Below are 23,160 nucleotides of genomic sequence, written 5' to 3'. Positions count from 1 at the left end.
TGCTGAGAATTTTTATTGTAAGTGGATGCTGAGTGAGTTTGAGCAAACTCCAGGAGATAGTGAAGGATGGGGAAGCTTGCGAACTATAATTCATAGGGTCACAAAGAGTCAGATACAGCTAAGCAACTGAACAACAGCAAATGTTATCAAATACTTTTTCTATCAAGATGAACATGTGATTCCTCTCCTTTTTTCTCTGTATGTCGTTAATCACATTGATTGACTTTTTGATGCTAACCCACCCTGGAATAAATAAACTGGGTTGTGCTGTATTATCTTTTTTACATATCTTTACATTAAGTAAGGTGATTTTTATTTGGGATTTTTGCACATTCATGAAAGTGGTTGGTCTGTGATTGTTCTTTCTTATAGTGTCCTTGTCTAGATTTGTCATCAAGATTATCTGACTTTACAAGTTGGGAAATGCTCTTTTATTCTGTTTTGTAGAAGAATTTGTGTACAGTTAATATTATTTTTTTCCTAAACTTTTGAAAGAATTCACCAGGGAAGAATCTGAACCACGAATTGTCTTTGTGGGAAGTCTTTTAGTAATAGACTCAATTTATTTAATAGATACAAACAATTCAGATTTCCTGTTTATTCTTTTATCATTTTCAGCAAGTTTTTCAAGGAATACACCCATTCAGGTATGTTACCAAATTTCAATCTTCTCTAAATATCCTCTGAATATCTTTTTATCATTTAAAAATCTGGTCATTTCCCATTTTTCTCTCCTGATTTTGCTGATTTCTGTTTTTCCCATTTTTTTCTTGATGGGAGTATATAAATTTTGTTACTATCTTCAGAGAAACAGCCTTTAGCTTTGTTAATTTCCTCTGTATATTTCTTAATTTGTTGCTTTCTCTTATCGTATTTAGTATTTCCTTCCTCCCCCCCCCCCCCCTTTTTAAGTTCTTGTTCTTTTTCTAATTTCTTGAGATGGAAGTTTAGATCATTGTTTTTCAGCCTGCCTTCTTTCCAATCTTTGCGTTTTCAGACCACAGATTGCCTTGTTTGACCTTGCTTTGGGATAGCAAAAAAGGGGCTTCCCGGGTGGCTCAGACTGTAAAGAATCTGCCTGCAATGCCGGAGGCCCTGGGTTTGATCTCTGGGTTGGGAAGATCCCCTGGAGAAGGGAATGGCAATCCACTCCAGTAGTCTTGCCTGGAGAATTCCACGAGAGGACCCAGGTGGGCTACAGTCCATGGGGTTGCAGGGTCAGACACAGGTTTAAAATTTGTATTTCATTATTAATTAGTTTAAAATGTTTTCTACTTTCTGTTGGGATTTCTTCTTTGACCCATTGTTTACGCTAAAAGGCACTGCTTAACTTTCAGACAGTTGAGGATTTTCTATTTTTAGTTATTGAGTTCTAACTTAATTCCACTGTGCAGAGAGTATTCGAAAAGATTTTAAAGTTTTCAATTTTTCTCTATGCTTGCTTTACAATGAACATTTGGTCAATTTTAGTAACTCTTTCATATGCATTTGAAAAGAATATAAACAGTCCTCTGTATTCACCAGTTCCACATCCAGCAATATGGAGGGCCAACTCTAAGGAACTTGAGCATCTGTGGATTTTGGTTTCTTCAGGGTTCCTGGAACCAATTACCTGCAGATATCAAGGGAGGACTGTATTCTGTCATTGTTGATTTCATGTTTTATAGATGCCATTGTGTTCCTATTTTCTCTGTCCTTCCTAGTTTTTTGTATGCTTAGCCTGATGTTAAGAGAGAGGTGTTAGATCTTTCCGATCTGTCTCTTGAGTGTAGATTTGTCTATTCCTCTGTTTAGTTCTGTCATTTATTTGCTATAAATATTTTGTTGTTCGATTACCAGTTGGGTACGGATTGAGAATTGTGATCTCTTCCTAGTGATTTCATTCCTTTGTTATGAAATGTCCTTCTTTTTCTCTAATAGTGTTCCTACCTTAAAGTCTAGTTTTTTCTATTAGCATAGTTAAAATAGGTTTCTTTTAGTTAATGTTTATATGATATACTTTTTATTCTTAACTTTCAGTATTTCTGGGTCCTTAAAAGTGTCTTTTTATAGGCAGGATAGAATTGTATTTTACATTTCATCTAGTTTTTTATTTAGAGCATTTAGCCCATTTATATTTAATGTTATTACATTTGGGTTTATGACTACCATTTTACTATTTATGTTCACTTTTTCTCTTTTCTTGTCTTATGTATCATTATTTTTTGTTATTTCATTTATTCCATCGGAGAAGGAAATGGCAACCCACTCCAGTACTGTTGCCTGGAAAATCCCTTGGACGGAGGAGCAGGCAGGCTACAGTCCATGAGGTCGCAAAGAGTTGGACGCGACTGAGCGACTTCACTTTCACTTATTCCATTTAGTTTTCTCTGTATGAACTTGTTGGTTATATATTCTTTTTCATTTTCTGTACAGTTTACCCTTAAATAGTATGAGGCTTAGGGGTGCATACCTTCCACAAGTCAGAAATCCACGTTTAACAGTCATGCGTATGCAGTCAGCCCTCCAAACTGTGACTGCATTTACAGATTCAACCAACCGTATACTACTGTAGTATAAATGGGAAATAAATGGTCCATGTCTAAGTGGACTTATGCACTCAAACTTGTGTTGTTCAAGGGTCAACTCTTTGTATTTTTGATTTCTATCCTTTTGACCTTTGATTTACTGCAGTAAATCCAAATTGAGCTTTTACTGCTTCTCCAGTAATGTTAGAACCATTTATCCCCCCTTATCTCAAAATATTTTTTAATAAATATGGTGCTCATTATGCTGTAATCTAATTATATTTTTGTCTTCTATTGGAATGTGCATTTCTCATGCCCAGGAATCATAGTTTATTGAGCATCTATTTCATTCACAGCATCTAGTACATAGTAGGGATGTTTGTCAAATGAGGTAATTATGTCCAACTAATGAAGAATAGTAGCAGTGGATATTTCTAAAACAAGGTTGAAGGCAAACTAAAGAACCATTCTCACTCACTTCTTTTTTTAAAAAAAAAGCCACCCTTATGAATAATCTCTAATGAGGGGGTTTTAAACATCGAATAGCTTTAGGTTCACAGAAACAGCAAGCTAGTGGTTACCAGTGGGGGGACGACTGGGAGAGGGGTAGTGTAAGGGTAGGAGATTAAGAGGTACATGCTTTTAAAAAATTTTGTTTTTACATATTTTATACTAGGTATAAAATAAACTACAGGGATATATTGTACAGCATGAGGGATATAGCAGATATTTTCTAGTAATTATCAGTGGATATAACCTTTAAAAACAGTGAAAAAAATAAGCATTGAAATTTAAAAATCTAATAGCTTTTTAGTAGTAGAACTGTCTATCTAGTTTACTAGATAGCTTGTCCCTATTATTGTTTAGTTGCAAAGTCATGTCTCACTCTTTTTGTGACCCTGTGGGCTGTAGCCTTCCAGGCACCTCTGTCCATAGAATTTCCCAGGCAAGGATACTGGAGTGAGTGGCCATTGCCTTCTCCAGGTGATCTTCCCAATCCAGGGATCGAACCCTCATCTTCTCTGTTGGCAGACAGATTCTGTACCACTGAGCCACCTGGGAGGCCTAGATAGCTTACTTATGTTACAATACATCACTTGAATATTTTCGTTTGTCTTTGGACAAAGAAGAATTGAATTCCAAAGTGATACGTGATACAAGTGTCCAGTGAAAGTATTCTTTATTAAGCTGATTTTAATTGGGAATTATTTTATATAAGAAATCAAATGAATTAAGATGGGAAATTTTTTTTTGTTTGAATACTTTCTAATTTTAAACAAGTTGTAAAATATTGTCTTGTCCTACGCATACTAAAGAAACTAACAAAGATTAAACACAAAGAATATTAAAAGCAGCAAGGGAGAAACACCAAGTAACATACAAAGGAAACTCCATACGTTTAACAGCTGATCTTTCAGCAGAAACTCTGCAGATCAGAAGGGAATGGCAGGATATATTTAAAGGACTGAAAGGGAAAAACCTACAACCAAGATTACTGTACCCGGCAAGGATCTCATTCAAAATTGATGGAGAAATAAAAAGCTTTTCAGACAAGCAGAAGTTAAGAGAATTCAGTACCACCAAACCAGCTTTACCACAAATGTTAAAGGGACTTTATAGTCAAGAAATACAACAGAAGAGAAAAGATCTACAAAATCAACCCCAAACAATTAAGAAAATTGCAATAGGAACATATATATCAATAATTACTTTAAATGTAAATAGATTAAATGCTCCCACCAAAAGAAACAGATTGGCTGAATGGATACAAAAGCAAGACCCATATGTATGCTGTCTACAAGAAACCCACTTCATACCTAAAGACACATATAGACTGAAAGTGAGAGGATGGAAAAATATATTCCATGCAAATGGGGAGCAAAAGAAAGTATTTTTTACTTTCAAAAGAAAGTTTTGTTTTTTTTTTTTTTACTGGAGTATCAGTCCTCATATCAGACAAAATAGACCTTAAACTAAAGAAGATTACAAGAGATAATGAAGGACATTACATATTGACCAAGGGATCAATCTAAGAAGAAGACATAATAATTGTAAGTATCTATGCACCAACATAGGAGCACCTCAATACATAAGACAAACACTAACAGTCATAAAAGCAGAAATTGACAGTAGCACTATGATAGTAGGAGACTTAGACACCCCACTCACACCAATGGACAGATCATCAAAACAGAAAATTAATAAGGAAACACAAGTCATAAATGATACATTAGATGAGATGGATCTCATTGATAACTTCAGGACATTCCATCCAAATGCAAAAGAATACACCTTGTTCTCATGTGTGCATGAAACAGTCTCCAGGATAGACCACATCTTGGGTCACAAATCAAACTTCAGTAAATTTAAGAAAATTGAAATCATATCAAGCATCTTCTCCAACCACGACAGTATGAGACTAGATATCAGTTACAAGAAAAAAACTAAAAAACACAAACCCATGGAAATTAAACAGCGTGTTTCTAAATAACCAACAGGTTTCTGAAGAAATCAAAAGGGATATCAAAAACTTTACAGAAACAAATGACAATGAAAACATGACAACTCAAAGCCTATGGAATGCAGCCAAAGAGTCCTAAGATGGAAATTTATGGCAATGCAATCCTACCTCAAGAAACAAGAAAAATATCAAATAGACAACCTAACTTTACACCTAAAGCAACTGGAAAAAGAAGAACAAAAACCCCTCAAAATCAGTAGAAGGAAACATAAAGATCCGAGCAGAAACAAATAAAAAAGAAAGAAACAGTAGTAAAGATTAATAAAACTAAAAGCTGGTTCTTTCAGAAGATAAACAAAATTGACAGACCTTTAGCCAGACTCATCAAAGAATAGAGAAGAATCAAATCAACAAAATTAGAAATGAAAAAGGAGAGGTTACAACAGACAATGCAGAAACACAAAGGATTATAAGAGACTATTATGAACGACTATATGGCAATAAAATGGATAACCTGGAAGAAATGGACAGGTTCTAAGAAAAGTTCAATCTTCCAAGACTGAACCAGGAAGAAATAGAAATTATGAACAACCCAATTAGAAGCACTAAAATTGAAGCTGTGATAAAAAATCTCCCCAAAAAGAAAAGCCCAGAATACATAGGCAGCTTATACAACTCAATACCAGAAAAGCAAACAGCCCAATCAAAAAGTGGGAAAAAGACCTAAAAGACATTTCTCCAAAGAAGACATACAGATGGCTAAGAAACACATGAAAAGATGCTCAACATTGCTCGTTATTAGAAAAATACAAATCAAAACCACAATGAGATATCACCTCCTACTGCTCAGAATGGCCATCATCAAAAAGTCTACAAACAGTAAATGCTGGAGAAGGTGTGGAGAAAAGGGAATGCTCTTGCGCTGTTGGTGGGAATTTAAATTGATACAGCCGCTGTGAAAGATGGTATGGAGATTCCTTAAAAAAACTAGGATTAAAACCACCATATGACCCAGCAATCCCACTCCTAAGCACAGACTCTGAGGAAACCAAAATTGAAAAAGACACATGTATCCCATTGTTCATTGCAGCACTGTTTACAATAACTAGAACATGGAAGGCACCTAGATATCCATGGACAGATGAATGGATACAGAAGTTGTGGTCCATATACACAATGGGATATTACTCAGCCATAAAAAGAAATGCATTTGAGTCAGTTCTGATGAGGTGGATGAACCTAGAACCTATTATACAGAGTGAAATGAGTCGGAAAGAGGTAAATCTCGTATTCTAATGCATATACATGGAATCTAGAAAAATGGTACTGAAGAATTTATTTACAGGGCTGCAGTGGAGAAACAGACATAAAGAATAGACTTATGGACATGGGGAGAGGGGAGGAGAGGGTGAGAGGTATGGAAAGAGTAACATGGAAACTTACATTACCATGTGTAAAATAGACAGCCAGTGGGAATTTGCCCTATGGCAAATTGCTCTAAAGGTCAAACAGGGTCTCTTTATCAACCTAGAGGAGTGGGATGGGGAGGGAGATGGGAGGGAGCTTCTAAAGGGAGGGGTATGTGTATACCTATGGCTGATTCATGTTGAGGTTTGACAGAAAACAACAAAAATCTGTAAAACAATTATCCTTCAATAACAATAAAAAACTGTTTAAAACATTGTCCTTTTGTTTAAAGATAGTGCTTCAGGATATTTTTCATGTTGTGCAATCTGTTGTCAGTCTGCTTATGTAGCAATACAAGATGTTAATATGATATCTCAGTCTTAGGTGTTTAGATTAACAGTTCTGTTTTACAAGCAATTTTGATAGTACACATGGGGAAAATATTTTAAAATATACCTCTCTCTCTCTGTGTCTCTCATTTTTTTACACTAAACAAAATTTAAAAAGGAAAAAAAATGGTAAACTGTGTCAAAGAGACTTTTGAGTTTCAGGGTATGTATTCCAGGGAAGAGGGTTGGAATTTTTTTCTTCTGTGTTTCAATAAAACTTTATAGAAACAGGCAACTGGTTGGTTTTTGCCTGTGGACGATAGTCTCAGACTCCCGCTAAAAGGGTATGTGAAAAGTTTTTTTCTACTTACAAAGGAGATTTAAATTTTAGGAAAGATAAAGGGGGAAAACAAATGATTGTTGGGACTTCTTAACTGTCATAAGACTTCAAAAGAAAATAAGGTGAATTGCTGATTCAGAAAGATTTGGGAGGGGTTTCTGGTATAAACTAAAAGAAATAGGCTTTCCAATGAATAGATACCTGGATACGGTGCTCATTATCATCCATAGTCACTACTTTACATTTGGGGTGGATTGTATCATATCTCTTGGCAGCCATCTCCTTGTTGATTATTGATAATAGATACAGCAATGGCAGAGGATAGTTACCCCACCCCTTGGTAAAACTACTTGCAATAATAATATATTATAAGGAATCCTGTAAATTTGGTGTGGTAGTAGTGGAAAGAATTCACTTACAATTTGGATACTTATGTGGCTTTTTAAAATACCACTTATAAATGATTATAGCTTTTCTGAACCCCTTTTGGTTTTGAAATGTAATGATTCTATATGCCTTTATGTACTTTGTTTATCTTCAGGTATAATTCCATATAAAGGAATATAAAAATATATATAAGAAAATCTGATTTTGTGAAATTAACATTTTTCTGATGCATGTTTGACAAATAGTTAAGATTATATAAGCTTGTGTTAAAGAGATGGAAATAAATTTCTTTCCTACTTGATTCTTCTCTATGTATGTGAATACATCTTTGTATATTACTAATACAGGGCCTTTAAATATTAAAGATGAATTTCTACTTTTAAATAGTTTCTTTTCTAATCAAGAGTGAGATATTTTGTGAAGTCATTTTGGGGGGACCTGCAATGAGCTGCTTTTTTTATTGCATATAGTTGATTTATAATATCCTGTTAGTTTCAAGTATACAGCACAGTGATCCAGCTATATGGATGTAGATATTCCTTTTCAGATTCTTTTCCCTCATAGATTATTGCAAAATACTGAGTATAGTTCCCCGTGCTGCACAGTAGGTCCCTGTTGGTAATCGTTTTATATATAGTAGTATGTGTCTATTAATCCCGAACTCTTAATTTATCACTTCCCCATCTCTCCTCTTTAGTAACTTGTTTGTTTCCTATGTCTGAGAGTCTCTTTCTGTTTTGCAAATAAGTTCGTTTGTATCATTCTTTTAAAAGTTTCACATATGAATGGTATCATATGATACTTGGCTTTCTGTCTGGCTTCACTGCATATGATAATCTCTAGATCCATCCATATTACTGTGGATAGCATTATTTCATTCTTTTCTATGGCTGAGTAATATTCCGTTGTATATATGTACCACATTTTCTTTATCCATTCATCTGTTGATGGACATTTACTTGCTTCCACATCTTGGCTATTGTAAATAGTGCTGCTATGAATATTAGGATGCATGTATCTTTTCAAATTACATTCTCTGAGGATATGTGCTCAGGAGTGGGATTGCTGGATCAGGTAGTAACTCTGTTTTTAGTTTTTTTGGAAAAGCTATTTTATTTTTGACTTTGTTGTCACATTTTTTGCCTTTAATTATTTGTTGTTACTGTTATGTTAGAAACTTGTTTACTGTGGAAGGAATTAATTTAAATGGGTTTAGTTAAGATTTTTTTTTTTAAATATAGTTTTGGTAAACATCTTTCTTGATATGTTTCCAAAGGGAAAAAGGTGGTTCCTGCTTTCTTAAATTTGATGGTTTAGTCACAATCATTTTTTTTTTAACAATCATTTTTTAAATTTCTGAACTAACAAAAATTTTCTTTGGACATTGAAGGTAGGAAAGAGAATCTTTTAAGACAGAGACGTTTCAAAAAACAGCATTTAATTAAAAGACCCTTTTATGTAAATTTTTTTCTTTTTAATTCCTATGTAAAAGCTGTTACTTAGACTTGATTTGGTATTTTTAGACATTCATCAAATTTTCATTTCGTTATTTTAAAATCAGTACTCTTTGGGAAATAGATGACTAATATTAATGTCATCATTATCAGGAAATAGCTCAGCATCTGTGAGATATTTTTTAGATGTACTGAAATTGTTTTTACAGGTTTGATTTTTATAACATGTCTTAGTTACTGGGTTTTGGAGGAAAGGATTCTCATTTTCTGGCATAATGGAGCTAGCTGCATAATTCTAGAGAAATAAATGCTGAATGGGAAGACTTGGCTAGCTAGAAGTAAAAGCATGGATTCTAAAGAACTAGTTTGCCTTCTGAAGTTTTGATTTGTGTTGACAGGAGGAGAGCAGGCTATAATTGATGAAGCAATGCTGGGAAACAGTAATTTCTTCATTATTAACCTTGTTATTATAGAAATTATTTGAAATGCTTTCTCAGCCTTAAAGTATCTTCCTGCTTGAAAATAACAGAAAATGTGTCTAATGCTATGCTTTAGGATATTTGCACTTTGCGTTTGTTTTAGTTTTTAGTCACATATTGACTTACAAGTAATCTGACGCTCCAAGATTCACCATTTTAGATTTTTGTCTTGCACATAGTGTCTTCTATAGGAGATGATCTACTATAACAACATGACAGAAAGATTCATATTTTATTGACTATTGATTGATCTGTACAGGCCTCTTGATGCTACAAAAATATATATGTTACTCTCCATGACTTTTCCTTCCTATTACATTTACAAAGAACATTTGTTAGGTATTTTTATGTTATTCCTGGAGGACAGTAGTGGCTGAAATCTTACCAGGCTGTTACAGGTGGAAATTGAGTTCTAGTTCTTTTTGGTGAAATAAGCACTCTGTTATTATCTTTAAATATCATTTTCAGTTCATTTCACCTGTGTGCTTACTATCTTAAATGCCATACTTCTTTGAAATTGAGGTAGATTACTGCTACCTTGAATGTGACTGCAGTGTTAGATTTTCCATTCTGTTCTATTAAAGATTAGAAACATTCAGAAGTTTCCTTCTTTTTAGGTCAAAGGTGAAGGTGGAGACTATATGGCTTTTGTTTATCCATTTTAGGAACACTTAGCATTTCTTTCTCTTATGGAATAAGATTAAACTTTTTTGTTATTGTTAAAAGTTTGCTGAAGATTGACAGCAATTTTCTAGTGTATTGTCAATGAAAAGGGCATAGGAAACAGAAGTGGATTTCAAGTCCCTGCTTTAATTTGATTTTGGTTTACTTTGTTTTTATTTCTATTCATATACTGATGGATTACACATAGTATTTATCTAACTTGTGTATTAGATACAAGAGAGAAACTTCCATCAATTACATCATAGTTATTCTTTTTTTGTCTGTGTCTTTTACATAGCGGCTCCTTCATGGAGCTCCAGTTGCTGTAGATAGTACTATAGTTGAACATTAATCTGTCTCAGCCTTTTTTGGTTAAAGTTATTTGTCTGAACAAAAGAAGATTGAAAATTGAGTGACTAGTTTCTCAAGGATGTGTAATTACTACCATTCTAGTTGCATTGTTATTTCATTCCATACAAAGAATATCGTGGGCTAGTGGCTCTCAAAGTGTGCTCCTGGACTCAGACCCTTTCAGAGGTCTGAAACATCAGTAATATTTTCTTAACATATCGGGATATTATATGCTTTTTTGTTCCCATTTTTAAACCAAGTGTAAGTGGAGTTTTCCAGAGACTACATGGTGTGTGATATTAGAATAGCTTGAATGTGGAAACAGATGTGAGATGCTAGTTATTGTCTATTAAGTACAACACTAAAGATATTTGCAAAGATTTAAATCATACTATTACCACTATTAGTTTTGACAAATACAGTTTTAATAAAAATATTTATGCTAACATGGAATGGGTTTCTTTGGTTTGAGGACTGTAAGGCAGTCTTCACTTTGCACAGTTCCCATTTGCACTGATTTTAGTTACTAGAATTTAATTTAATAATAGCAGTCCCTACAACAGCAACTCCCTGGTGGCTCAGGTAGAAAAGAAAGAAGGTGAAAGTGAAAGTCACTCAGTTGTGTCCAACTCTGTGACTTCATGGACTATGCAGTCCATGGAATTCTTCAGGCCAGGATACTGGAGTGAGTAGCCATTCCCTTCTCCAGGGGATCTTCCCAACCCAGGGATCGTATCCAGGTCTCCCTGGATTCCATTGCAGATGGATTCTTTACCACCTGAGCACAAGAGAAGCCCGCCTGCAATGCAAGGACCTGGGTTCAATCCATGGGTTGGGAAGATCCCCTGGAGAAGGGAGTGGATACCCACTCCAGTGTTCTTGCTTGGGAAATCCCGTGGAAAAGGCGCCTGGCGGGCTACAGTCCATGGGGTCATAAAGAGTCGGACATGACTAAGTGGCTAACACTTTGACTTCTATATTAATTGTGAGTAGTTGCATAGAATAAAATTTTGCTGGTAACTCACAGATCATTGTGTAAATAACAAATGCACATCATGGTTAGTGACCAGTCACGTCATTGCTTCAGAGTCTACCTAGGATTGGTCACTGTGCATCTGTTACTGGTTCATACACAGAAATCAAAACCTGCAGGTATGTTGTTTCTTTGTCTCCTTTTTGTAAACCCACACGCCATTGAGTGGAAATACACAATTAAAAGAGTAAATTGGCCAACAACGATGACACTGGGGCAAAGAAACAGAAAGTGATAATGCTGGAAGTAAAACTTGAATGGAATATAAATGGAACCATAGAAGAAACAGTTGATCTTTGGAATGTTGATTGAAAGTGATAGTGTTAGTCGCTCGGTTGTGTCCAACTCTTGGCGACCCCGTGGACTATAGCCCATCAGGTTCCTCTGTCCATGGGATTCTCCAGGCAAGAATTGTGGAGTGGGTTGCCGTGCCCTCGTGCAGGGGATCTTCGGGACCCAGGGATCGAACCTGCACCTCTTATGTCTCCTACATTGGCAGACAGGTTCTTTACCACTTGCGCCACCTGGGAAGTCCATAGTTTACCTTTCTAATTATTTAACAGCTCTCATTACCCCTTCTCTTCCTACGCTACTGATTGTCTTTACTTAGACACTCACAGACAGCATATTAAAAAGCAGAGACATTACTTTGCCAACAAAGGTCCGTCTAGTCAAGGCTTTGGTTTTTCCAGTGGTCATATATGGATGTGAGAGTTGGACTTTAAAGAAAGCTGAGCGCCAAAGAATCGATGCTTTTGAACTGTGGTGTTGGAGAAGACTCTTGAGAGTCCTTTGGGCTGCAAGGAGATCCAACCAGTCCATCCTAAAGGAGATCAGTCCTGGGTGTTCATTGGAAGGACTGATGCTAAAGCTGAAATTCCAATACTTTGGCCACCTCATGCGAAGAGTTGACTCATTGGAAAAGACCCTGATGCTGGGAGGGATTGGGGGCAGGAGAAGGGGACGACAGAGGATGAGGTGGCTGGATTGCATCACCGACTCGATGGACATGAGTTTGAGTAAGCTCCGGGACTTGGTGATGGACAGAGAGGCCTGGCATGCTGCAGCTCATGGGGTCACAAAGAGTTGGACACAACTGAGCGACTGAACTGAACTGAGACACTCACAAATCACCTTTCATAGGGTGTGACTGTAAAGGGATAGTATGCTTATAAAGGGATCAGTTCAGTTCAGGTGCTCATTAGTATCCTACTCTTTGTGACCCCATGGACTGCAGCTGCCAGGCTTCCCTGTTCTTCACCATCTCCCAGAGCTTGCCCAAACTCATGTCCTTCGAGTCAGTGATGCCATTCAACCACCTCTTTCTCTGTCGTCCCCTTCTCCTCCTGCCTTCAGTCTTTCCCAGCATCAGGGTCTTTTCCAATGATACAGGGATCGCATGAGGGAAGTGCTAGGGACAACAGAACTGCTCCAGATCCTGATTTTGATTGTGGGTCGAGGAAGATATACATGTTAGAAATCATGAACTTACTTTTTTGTCTTACGGAGACATTGGCCCTTTTACCGTTCCCTCAAAATAGGTCTTACAGATATATCAAGAGATACTTACAGAGTATATCCTTCAAGTCATTGTTCTATGTGCTAAGGAAGATATAAACACACAAAAGATATGCTTCTGAAGGAATTTGTATTCTAATAAGATAGAGATAGACAACACAAGTAATAGCAGTAAGATAAGTTGTAATCATCTCTTCAAGGAGATACAAACAAGATGATACTTTGAGCTAGGAATATGTAGAGGTTAAATTTCATTGAGAAGATGGCATTTAAGCTGAGTCTTGGGAAATGCATTGGTATTTGGCAGTCAGAAATAGAGACAAAGGACATTCTGAAGAGAAGGAAAAATATAGTGTACTTTACAGAGTTATGTTTTCCTGTTATAGTTCATAAAAACTTGGGATCTACACTTCATGAATACTCAAATCCTATCTTAATCAATTTTGTTCTCCAAAACTCTTAAAAGCATTTTGGTCTGATGCTTAAACTCTCATAAGTTGTATTATGGCTGTGGACTTAATGATTTAGGTCATTTTGTTTATTCTGATTTTAATGGCTCTGAGGACAGTGGACTATTTCTAAGTCTTAATGTAGTCAACAGATAGTAAATATATAAGTCAAAAAGGCTGATATTTCTGTAAAATTTTCTGTGTACAGAGTGAATTTGAGTAAATGGAGTTTTCAGACCATATAATCTTATAAAACATTTCTGTACTATTTCTCTAGATTTCTTTCCTCCCATTTTTCTTACTCGGTGAATGAATCACATTTACTTAAAAGCAATAATAAATTTTTTCCCCATAGGTTTTCTGTGAAGACCCTGATTGATTGATCCTACTTTGAGACAATTGATGATTCTTCTGAATTTAAGAATTTTGCAGCCATTTTGGAACAGATTCTAAGTCACCAACTGAAAGGTAATAGCACTGATGTATTATTTATTCTTCCAACAGTTCTGTTATTAACAAGCTTGAGATTTTAGAAATTATACGGTTTAGTGTGATTTAGACTGCAGCATCTTGAGAAACAAAAAATTGGTTTTAGAACACCTAATCTTTTGGCTTTGTCCCTGGTAAAGAATCTATTCTTGAATTTATACCCATTTCCAGGATGCATTAAAAATGTTGAATATTAATTGCCACATACAAGAAGCAGATTCACTTTCTATATGCAATTAAAATAAAAGCTTAAATTAAAAGGTAACTCATCTTCAGGATTACTAGTTGGCATTTTAATCAGTTTACAGAGGAGCACCAGGCATTGTTTGCTTAATCCTTTCTTCATTAAATTAAAAATCTTTGGAAAATTTAGCAGTAAGTAGATTAAAGAAGAACAATGTAAAAGAGATGCTGGACTTTAAAAAAAATCAGTAAATGTATTTATGTCAGAAACAAAAATCTCTTAAAATTTAAAAGAAAATATGAAGACTGTGTTCCTTCAGACATATGATACTTTTAAATTAAAAATATACATCTGTAAAATATAGCTGATAGCATCAAGAAATAGTATGTAGTATATAAATTTTAGTAGTAATAAATGATAACTTTATCACATTAATTCTGTTGCCTAGTTTTCCTAAAGGAAATTTGATCATTAGATATTTTCACTTAAGTTTTTATTATCTTTACAATCTTAATGGTATAGTAATTTCAAATAAGTAATGTTTTGGTGATACAGTTTATGAGCATCTCAAATTTAATCTGAAAGTTAATTCTGTTTTTTGCTTTTTAGTGCTGAAAGCATCAAGTTTTAGTATATTGTTTAAATCAGTTGAGCAGTCCTGTAGGCTTATAATAAATGGTTGAATTTAATTAAATGTTAAATGGGGTAACAAAATCTGAATTCATTCAGCTCTTTGCATCTTAAAATGGGATCCATAAAAATCACTGGTACTTTTCTGTTAAAGTTCATTGTTCTGTATTTTTAAAGGGTTATTTATTTTTCTTATTTTTGCTATTCAATATTTTCTAAATTTTCCACATTACCCTTTATGAGAAAATAAGTTTTTATAAAAGCAAAGTGTCTGAAAATATTTTGAAATATTTTCATAGTTACTATATTGTGTTATTATCATTTTTAAAATTTTATATGTAAATTTACAAATAATATTTTAAAGCATATGAAATACAGTGGTGTTGGCAGTATCTTAATGTTCCACAAAGGTTTTATCATAAGACCTCAATTCCCTTGATTTGGTATACCATTTAACATGTAATTTGTTCACAAAATACATAAACTACAAAGAAAACAAACCATGTTGATCTAGCCATGCTGAGTGATGGGGTAGACTCACTACCATATAAGTGGAACATCTCTCTGCCATCTTCTGAATCATGCCTCAGCAAAATACACATCATAGACCTTTAGACTGGCTTCTTCACCATAAATGTTATTTCTACAGAAGCCAGTGGACTTTGATGTTGAGAGTACATTCTCTAGTTATTTTATGGATAAGAATTCCACTAGAATGACAGTAAGAAATATGATTCTGAAATCTGTGAATTTTTTAAGCTTGGTAAGATTAATAATTCAAACATGGTTTTAAAAAACTTCCTGTAGATCAACTACAGTGGTCACTGTTTTTGTATGGATATGAATATGAAATGATCTGTAACTTTCTTGATGAGGTAGTTTATTAAAGATTCAGATGTCTAGAAAGTTACATATAGTATTGCCCATTTTTTGCTATTCTAATAATTAACAAATTGCCTTTAATTTTGCAAAAAGTTACATACTTATTTTGATAATATAGTGTGTTCACTTAGAATTTAGTTAATTTAACAACTAATTTTTTTCTATTCTTTCCTTGATAGAAGTACAAGTTTAAAATGTATAATTTCCTGGGTTTACAAGGCTTACTTTTCTGTAGCTACTTTTTATTTTTTGTAATAAAAAGGCATTTAGTTTATCAGTTTTTTTCAGAGGAAAAACAAAAATTCACCCCAGGCCCACTATAGGCTGTGCTGATACAGTTAGCAAAGAGAGCTTCGTTCACTCTAACAGCCCCATTACAAAAAAAACAAGACTTTTAAAATCACATATGTTAATGTCGTCTGCAGTAATTCTGTAATAAGATGATGATCTTACTTTTCTGGAATGTAGCTGAGAGCTGAGAATTGATCACAGAATGGAAAGTTCAAAGAGGCCTTAGTTCATGTCTTCACTTCAGTCATTTTTTAACTTTCGCTCTAAAGCATAATCCTTTTCTCCAACTCACTTCCACGTCCCCTTATAAAAGCCGCTGCAGATGCTGGATATGTAAGTAGGAGGTCTTGTTGAAGCCGGGTGGGAATATCAGGCATTTTGCCAGCTCAGCAGCAGTCACACCCACCTCCACAGTACCACTTCAGGCAGCACCATTAATCATAGCTTAAAAATCACTAGTCTGTCTCCTACTGAAGCAATCCACCCAGCGATATTTCCGGCTGGTGGACATATGGTCTTCATTTTAATGCTTCTGATATCGGGGAACACAGGATAGTACAGAAGGTCATTATTTTTTAGGCAGTTCAAATTGTTAGAAAATTCTGATGTATAATATAAGAAGTCAGCTTAGGTGACCGTGCTTTTCTGCCTCTTTTTAAAATTGTGAGCCTAATACATGTTAAAAGTTGCTATTACATAATCCTTTTTCCTTAGTTCCCCTTTTCTTCTTCGGGTGAAGTATCTCTAGTTCTTTCCGTCTTCTGGAACCACTATAGTCTCATTCTTTGGGTTTATCATTGGTTTATTGCATCTTAAAATCTGGTACTCAGAGCTGAGGAAAGTGCTTCAGATAGGCTAACTTCTGTGTTGGTTGGAGTTTGAGATTACAGTGAATTTCTGATTTCCCACATCACACTTTTGTTTATGTTTAAGTAAAGGCCAAGTAAAATCCCAAAGCTTCTAAAAGCTTAACTGTTGCTTGTCTTATGTTTTAGATTCTCTAAATCAGTTGCCAGAGATCAAGTTTGATAGTGACAAATGAAGTATTATTTTCCTAATCATTCTCTTCATTTATTTTTTTAAAAATATTTATTTACTTGGCTGTACCAGGTCTTAGCTGTCATATGAAAGTGTGAAAGTGTTAGTTCCTGAGTCATGTCCAACTCTTTGCGACCCGCCAGGCTCCTCTGTCCGTGGGATTCTCCAGGCAAGAATATTGGAGTGGGTTGCCATGCTGTCCTCTAGGGGATCTTCCCCACCCAGGGATTGAACCCAGGTCTCTGACATTGCAGGGAGATTCTTTACCATCTGAGCCACCAGGGAAGCCATTTGCCTTTTGTGAGATCTTTCAGTTGTGGCATGTGGGATTTTAGTTGTGGCATGCAAACTCTGAGTTGCAGCATGTGATATCTAGTTCTTTGACCAGGGGTGGACCCCGGGTTCTCTGCATTGGGAGTCTTAGCCCGTGGACCACCAGGAAAGTCCTCCTCATCATTCATTCTAGAGATAGATGAAGTGGCTATAAAAATAAAATTGAGGAGGATTTCTACTTTCAGGAAGATAAAGTGGACATACTTTCCCCTCTTTCTCCCATTAAACCCTGGACCTATAAAACACAAGACTCTGAAAGGTAGGGAGAAGAAGTCTAGGGACTTTGGTTCCTTAAGAATGGCATAGTGGCAGGTCTCTTGGATTTTCTGCTTGCTTTATATCCCACACTGAGTACTGGATAAGCCAGTAGCCTGTAGGCATCAACAGGGTGTAGGAGGGTGCCCATGCACACACAGTCTGACAAAGATCTGCTGTCTCTAGCTAAAAGACCAGGAATAGAAGGAATAGAACAGCCTGGCAAGATGGGAGACTCTTTAGACACAGTCTACTCCCTTTTAGCCAAATGCTACAGAAAAACTGGCGTTACCCCAACCCGGACCTGAAGAGGCTGAATGGAGAGCTTAGAATTCATCCTGACGAGAACAGAGCATCTCAGCAGCACCACAGTGTGGTATCAGAGGAGACCAAGCAGAGAGCTGGCGCGTCTTCCCTCCTCGCTGGTTGTGAGCCTCGTCTTCTCGCCTGGATTTTGATCCCCACCCAGCAGCAATGAGGTCGTGTCAGCAGAGGTGTATTAGAGAGTTATGTCTTCGACCGTCGCCCAGCAGTGATGAGGCTGCTCCCAGTGCCTTGTCAGTCAGCCTGTACTCCCACCTCCACCCAAGGCTAATGAGGACTCCTCCCTCAGATGCCAGTGACGGCCCCAGGGAGCTTGGACTTCTCCCTCCACGTGTCAGCAATGAAGTGTGGTGCCTTCCACCCCGTGAGCTTCCCCTGCGTGGGCAGGGTCACAGAAAGCCAGTGAAAACAGAGGGTTTCCATAAGATCCATAGTCTGATAACACAGTATGAACATATCCAGGTTTCATTCGAAGATGGCTTTTCATACCAAGAAGCAGGAAGATGTGTAACAAAAGGCAATAGATGTCAACACTGAGATGATGAAAGGTGTTAGAATTACTGCTACAGATCACAAATCAGTCATGATAAAAATGCTTCACTGAGCAATTACAAACATTCTTGAAACAAGTGAAAAAGTAGAAAAACACTGCAAAGAAATAGAAGATAAAAAGAAGAAACAAGTTGAAATTTTGATACAGAAAAGTACAAAACCAAAATGAAAAGTTCTTTGGTTAGGCTCAATAGGAAAGTGGAGGGGGAAGAGGAAACAATTAGTGAACTGGAAGACAAAGCAATGGAAACTTTCTAATTGAATAGCAGAGACTCAAAATAATCTAAAATTAGAGAGAAGAACCTTAAACAAAAAGCCTCAGGGATCTGTGGGATCATAACAAAAGGTCTAAAATTCTTGCCATCAGAGTTCTTGGAGACAAAGAGGACAAGACTGAAAATATACTCAAGAAATAATGACTGAAATTTTCTGAAATTTGGAAAAGATGTAAACATACAGACTCAAGAAAGTTTCCTTTTATTTTGTAGTTTTTTGTTTGTTTCCTCTGCTTTTGGTTTCTCTGTATTTTTCCTATTTCCTGTGAATTGTTTGAAAATTTTAGAATTCCATCTTTATTTATCAATAGTGTTTTTGAGTGTATCTGTTTGTGTGTGTGTGTGTATAGTAGTGGCTGCTCTAGGTATTATATATACATAACTTGTCACAGTCTGTTGGTATCATCATTTTCCAGTCTGAAACTTAAAAACTTTACCTTTCTCCATGAACATTACTCTCACCTATTTATAAATTATTTTAGCTATTTCCTGTAATACATTTAGAACCACATTAGACAGTGTTAACAATTATTCTTCCCACCATCAAATTTAATTGAGAAATTTTAAGAGGAGAAAGCCAGTCTGCTTTTCAGGTTACAAAGGGACTTAACTGCTGTGTCATTTCTTGAGTTCCAAGGTCCCTAGTCGGTCCTTTTTTTAATTCTCCAGCTTCAGAATCTTCTTTGCTTTGTTTTATATATAATGTCAGGGTTTAGGATTGTATTCAGCAGAAGGAAAGTGCATCTACTTTATCTTTTCTGGAAACAGTAGTCTTTAATTGTTTAATGTGAATAATTGCATCAGTAGTTTTTCTAATGTTTATTCATCCATATATCCTTGGGAAAAATCTAATTTGGGCCTCATGTATTATTTTAATATACTTCATAATTTTTCAAATTTAGTGTTTTTTTTTTTTTTTTCCTTTTTGGCTCTGCTGACTCTCGGTTGCGCTGCGGGCTTTTCTCTAGTTGTGGCAGGCAGGGGCTGTTGTTTAGTTGCGGTGCGTGGGCTTCTCATTGCAGTGGCTTCTCCAATCGGGCTCCCGAGTGCAGGCTTCGGGAGTTGTGGCCCGTGGGCCCAGCAGTTGTGGCTCCTGGCCTCTGGAGCGCAAGCTCAGTAGTTGGGGTACACAGGCCTAGTTGCTCTGCGGCATGTGGAATCCTCGCAGACCAGGGGTTGAACCTGTGTCTCCTGCATTGGCAGGCAGATTCCTTACCACTGAGCCACCAGGGAAGCCCTAGTGGTAAGTTTTGGCTCTGAGTTTATGAGCAAAATTTATCATTTTTCTGTTTGGTACTTGGTACTTTTTTTTGTTGTTGTTATCAAGATTATATACACCTCATTAAATAAATGAAGGTGTTTTATCTTTTATTATTCTTTGTAAGAATTTTGCATAATCTTGAAATCATCTATTAGGGAGAATTTGCCAGTAAAAACTCTGGGTCGAGTGGGGCAGGGACAAGACAGTGTGCATACACAAATGCAGTTTAATGGCTAATTTACTCGCTTAATGCTTATCAGTCTATTTAGGTTGTTGATTTCTATATTCTTTTCTACACTTGTCAGTTTCCTCTGTATCCTCTTAATTATTTAACCTCTAGTTAGTTGCCATTTTTCCTTTCATTGTGACGCACTTAAAATAGATGAAGTCAAGTGAATGGTTTAAAACACGTCAAAGCTCACCGAAGAGATCTAAAGATAAGTCACATGTTCATCCTTGTGGCATTGTTACAAACTACGATTCTGCTTTTCAAAAAACCCTACTCCCTCTCTTCATCGTTTACCAGCCATCCCCCTCCTCTGAAGGATATGGTATATAGTTGTTCCTAGAAATCCTTGGAGGATTGGTTCTCAGGACCTCCTGGATACCAAAATCCGCAGATGCCCAAGTCCCTTTTATAAAATGGCATAGTATTTACATATAACCTACACACATCCTCCTGTGTAATTTGAATCATCTGTAGATTACTTATAATGCCTAAAACAGTGTAAATGCTATGTAGATAGTTGTCAGCACCTGGTAAATTCAAGTTTTGCTTTTTGGAAGTTTCTGGAATTAAAATTTTCTTTTCCCCATCCGTGGTTGGTTGAATCCATGGATACAGAGGGCCACCTGCATTTAATTCAGGTTGCTGTTAAAGAATAAACAAAAGCTCTATTAGTGACTACCTGGTGTTATTTTCTATGCAGATGTCCCCTTTTATACCAGTAATATTGATTATTAGTTTTTTCTCTTTTTTCATGAGCACTATTGCAGAGATTTGTTAATTTTATTAGTCTTTCAAGTAGAGTAATAAAACAGATAACTTTGTTTTTGGCTTTGTTGATTTTTAACCTTCTCTCCAAATGCTGCTTTAGCTACATTTAGAAGTTTGGATATGTTTTGTTTTCACTAATACTCATTTTTAAGTAATTTTTACTTTTTGTTATTTCTTCTTTAACATCTGTGTTATTTGGAAGTTTATTTTTAATGTTTCTGAAAATAGCTTTTACATTTTCACTTTTATTTATTTATTTTTTTCACTTTTATTTCTATGTTAATTGACTTATGATCAGAGAATTTCGTCTGTAGGGCAGATATTTTTGAAATTTATAAGATTTGCTTAATTGCTTAGTGCATACACTAAGTTTCTATAAATGTTTTCTTATTAGTTTCAATAAATGTTCTATATTGAGAAGAGTTTGTATTCTCCCAATTCTTGATTATGTTTTTCAAATACTAGTCACAATTTTGTCAGTTTGATCTGTTAATAGCAGAAGTTTTAAAGTATTATTCTGATGAATTTATTAAGTTATTCTTATGTCTATTTTTGCTTTCTGTATTTTGAGTCTATTTTGAGGCATTCAGTTTTAGGGTTTTATAGAGTCTCTTATTTTCTGTTTATTTTTCATTTTTGGCCTCTTAAGGATTTCTGTGAGTTTTTTTCCCATGTGTTTGCCATATTTAAAAGTGTATTTATTATATTTTATCTAGTATTTCTACTTTTGTGTTGGGAGGAGAGAAGATTTTCCTTAAGTTCCTGCTTTCCATTCCAAGGACAAATTTTTGCTGTCTCTATGGAGAGTTCCAAACTTTTCTCTTCTTTTCTTCTTTGAGAGTTATCATTATCCTTTGTTGTTGATTTGAGTGAGCAGTTAAACTTAATGGTCCAAGTGTGTGATCTTGTGAGGTAAAGTCTGGCACCAATAGTAAGTATTCATTAGTTCCTTTTAGATAGTTTCTATTGTCAGTAGTTAAAAAATACTCAGATCTCTAGAAGAGTCAAAAATGGCAAGACTTCCTCTGTTGGCAGTGATCAAGAAAAAACTTCTGAAAGAGATTTCATTTGGGATGTCTAGGTCAAGATGCAGGCATTTGAATATAAGGAATAAATCATAGAGCTAGGAAATGTTATGTCCAAGAAATACTGGGGAGTTTCTTTTGCTTTGCCCAGATAAATTCTGTATGCAGAAGGGCAGAGTAAGGGTAGAAAGATAAGTTGGGATTACTTTTTGAACCACTTTGAATTACCTGAAGTTTAAAGTTGGACAAAATAGTGTCAGAAGTTATTCAAAGTGTTTCAGAAGAATATATCAGAGTCAACACATTAATGTGGAAACAATCTCTAGACACTTGGGGAGTTAGGAGAGCTTGTCGGTAGGGAGTCAGAAATGTTTGTTAAGAGAAGTCTGGCTGAAAGGTAATGAGAGCCGGACCTGGATGGCAGGGGGATGGAAATGAAGACAGAGGCGTTGTGCGAGCGGAGTCTGCAGGACTGGAGACTTCATGGGGGTCCAGTGGTTAGGACATCGTGCTTTCACTGCCACCGTCCTGGGTTTAATCCCTGGTTGGGGAGCTACGATCCCACAAGCCATGTGTCATGGCAGGAAAAAAAGGTATGTGTATCTATAGAACTTGAGCGTTGCTTATGTGTAGTAATGAGATTGGAGAATTGAAACGATGGTTTTCAGTTAAAGATGAATAAGAAACAGTGGTGCCAGGGAACTCAGCTCAGTGCTCTGTAAGGACCTGTGTGGGAAAAGGATCTAAGAGTGTGGCTGTGTGTGCAACTGGTAACTTTGCTGTACAGACAGAAACTAAGACAGCATAGTGAATCAGCTATATGCCAGGAAAACTTTTTAAAAATGAAAAACACTCAGATGTGTGTGTGTGTATATATATCTGGATATTATATCACATATAATAATATATAATCACTGTGATATTTAATAAATTCATATTTAGGGAATACAGTATATCATTTATTATGTATATATTTTTAATATGTATATATTTTATGTATATATATTTTAGATCCCCGTTTTTCCGAGTTTCCCCTTTTTTTACAGATAAATTCACCCATTTGCATCCTGTAGCCCTGGCTTTTAAGTACTTTTCTGTTCCTGTAGATACAAAATTCATTTTCTACTTGACAGTGAAGGGTGTTCCTGGTTATTACTCACTGAAACTATTAACGGCATTATTTTATTCTTTTTATGACTGAGTAATAGTTCACTGTATACATGTACCGCATTTCCTTATCCATCCC

At 35.8% G+C, this 23,160-nt stretch overlaps 1 protein-coding gene across 8 annotated transcripts in view; it reads left to right on the top strand.

The window, feature by feature from the left end:
* Window positions 1–23,160, top strand: part of LOC133072158 (phosphatidylcholine translocator ABCB4-like) — a 118,442-nt gene that overhangs the window by 8,762 nt on the left and 86,520 nt on the right. For all 8 annotated transcript variants that reach the window (XR_009696652.1, XR_009696651.1, XR_009696648.1 and 5 more), the window contains exon 2: window positions 13,734–13,846. The gene's annotated coding sequence lies outside the window, so the exon portion shown is untranslated. The remainder of the gene's footprint in view (window positions 1–13,733; window positions 13,847–23,160) is intronic.

The sequence above is a fragment of the Dama dama genome, chromosome 18, assembly GCF_033118175.1.
Source record: "Dama dama isolate Ldn47 chromosome 18, ASM3311817v1, whole genome shotgun sequence".
Lineage (NCBI taxonomy): Eukaryota > Metazoa > Chordata > Mammalia > Artiodactyla > Cervidae > Dama > Dama dama.
The sequence above is the reverse complement of the archived record's forward strand: the minus strand, read 5'-3'. Positions and strand labels throughout refer to the sequence as shown.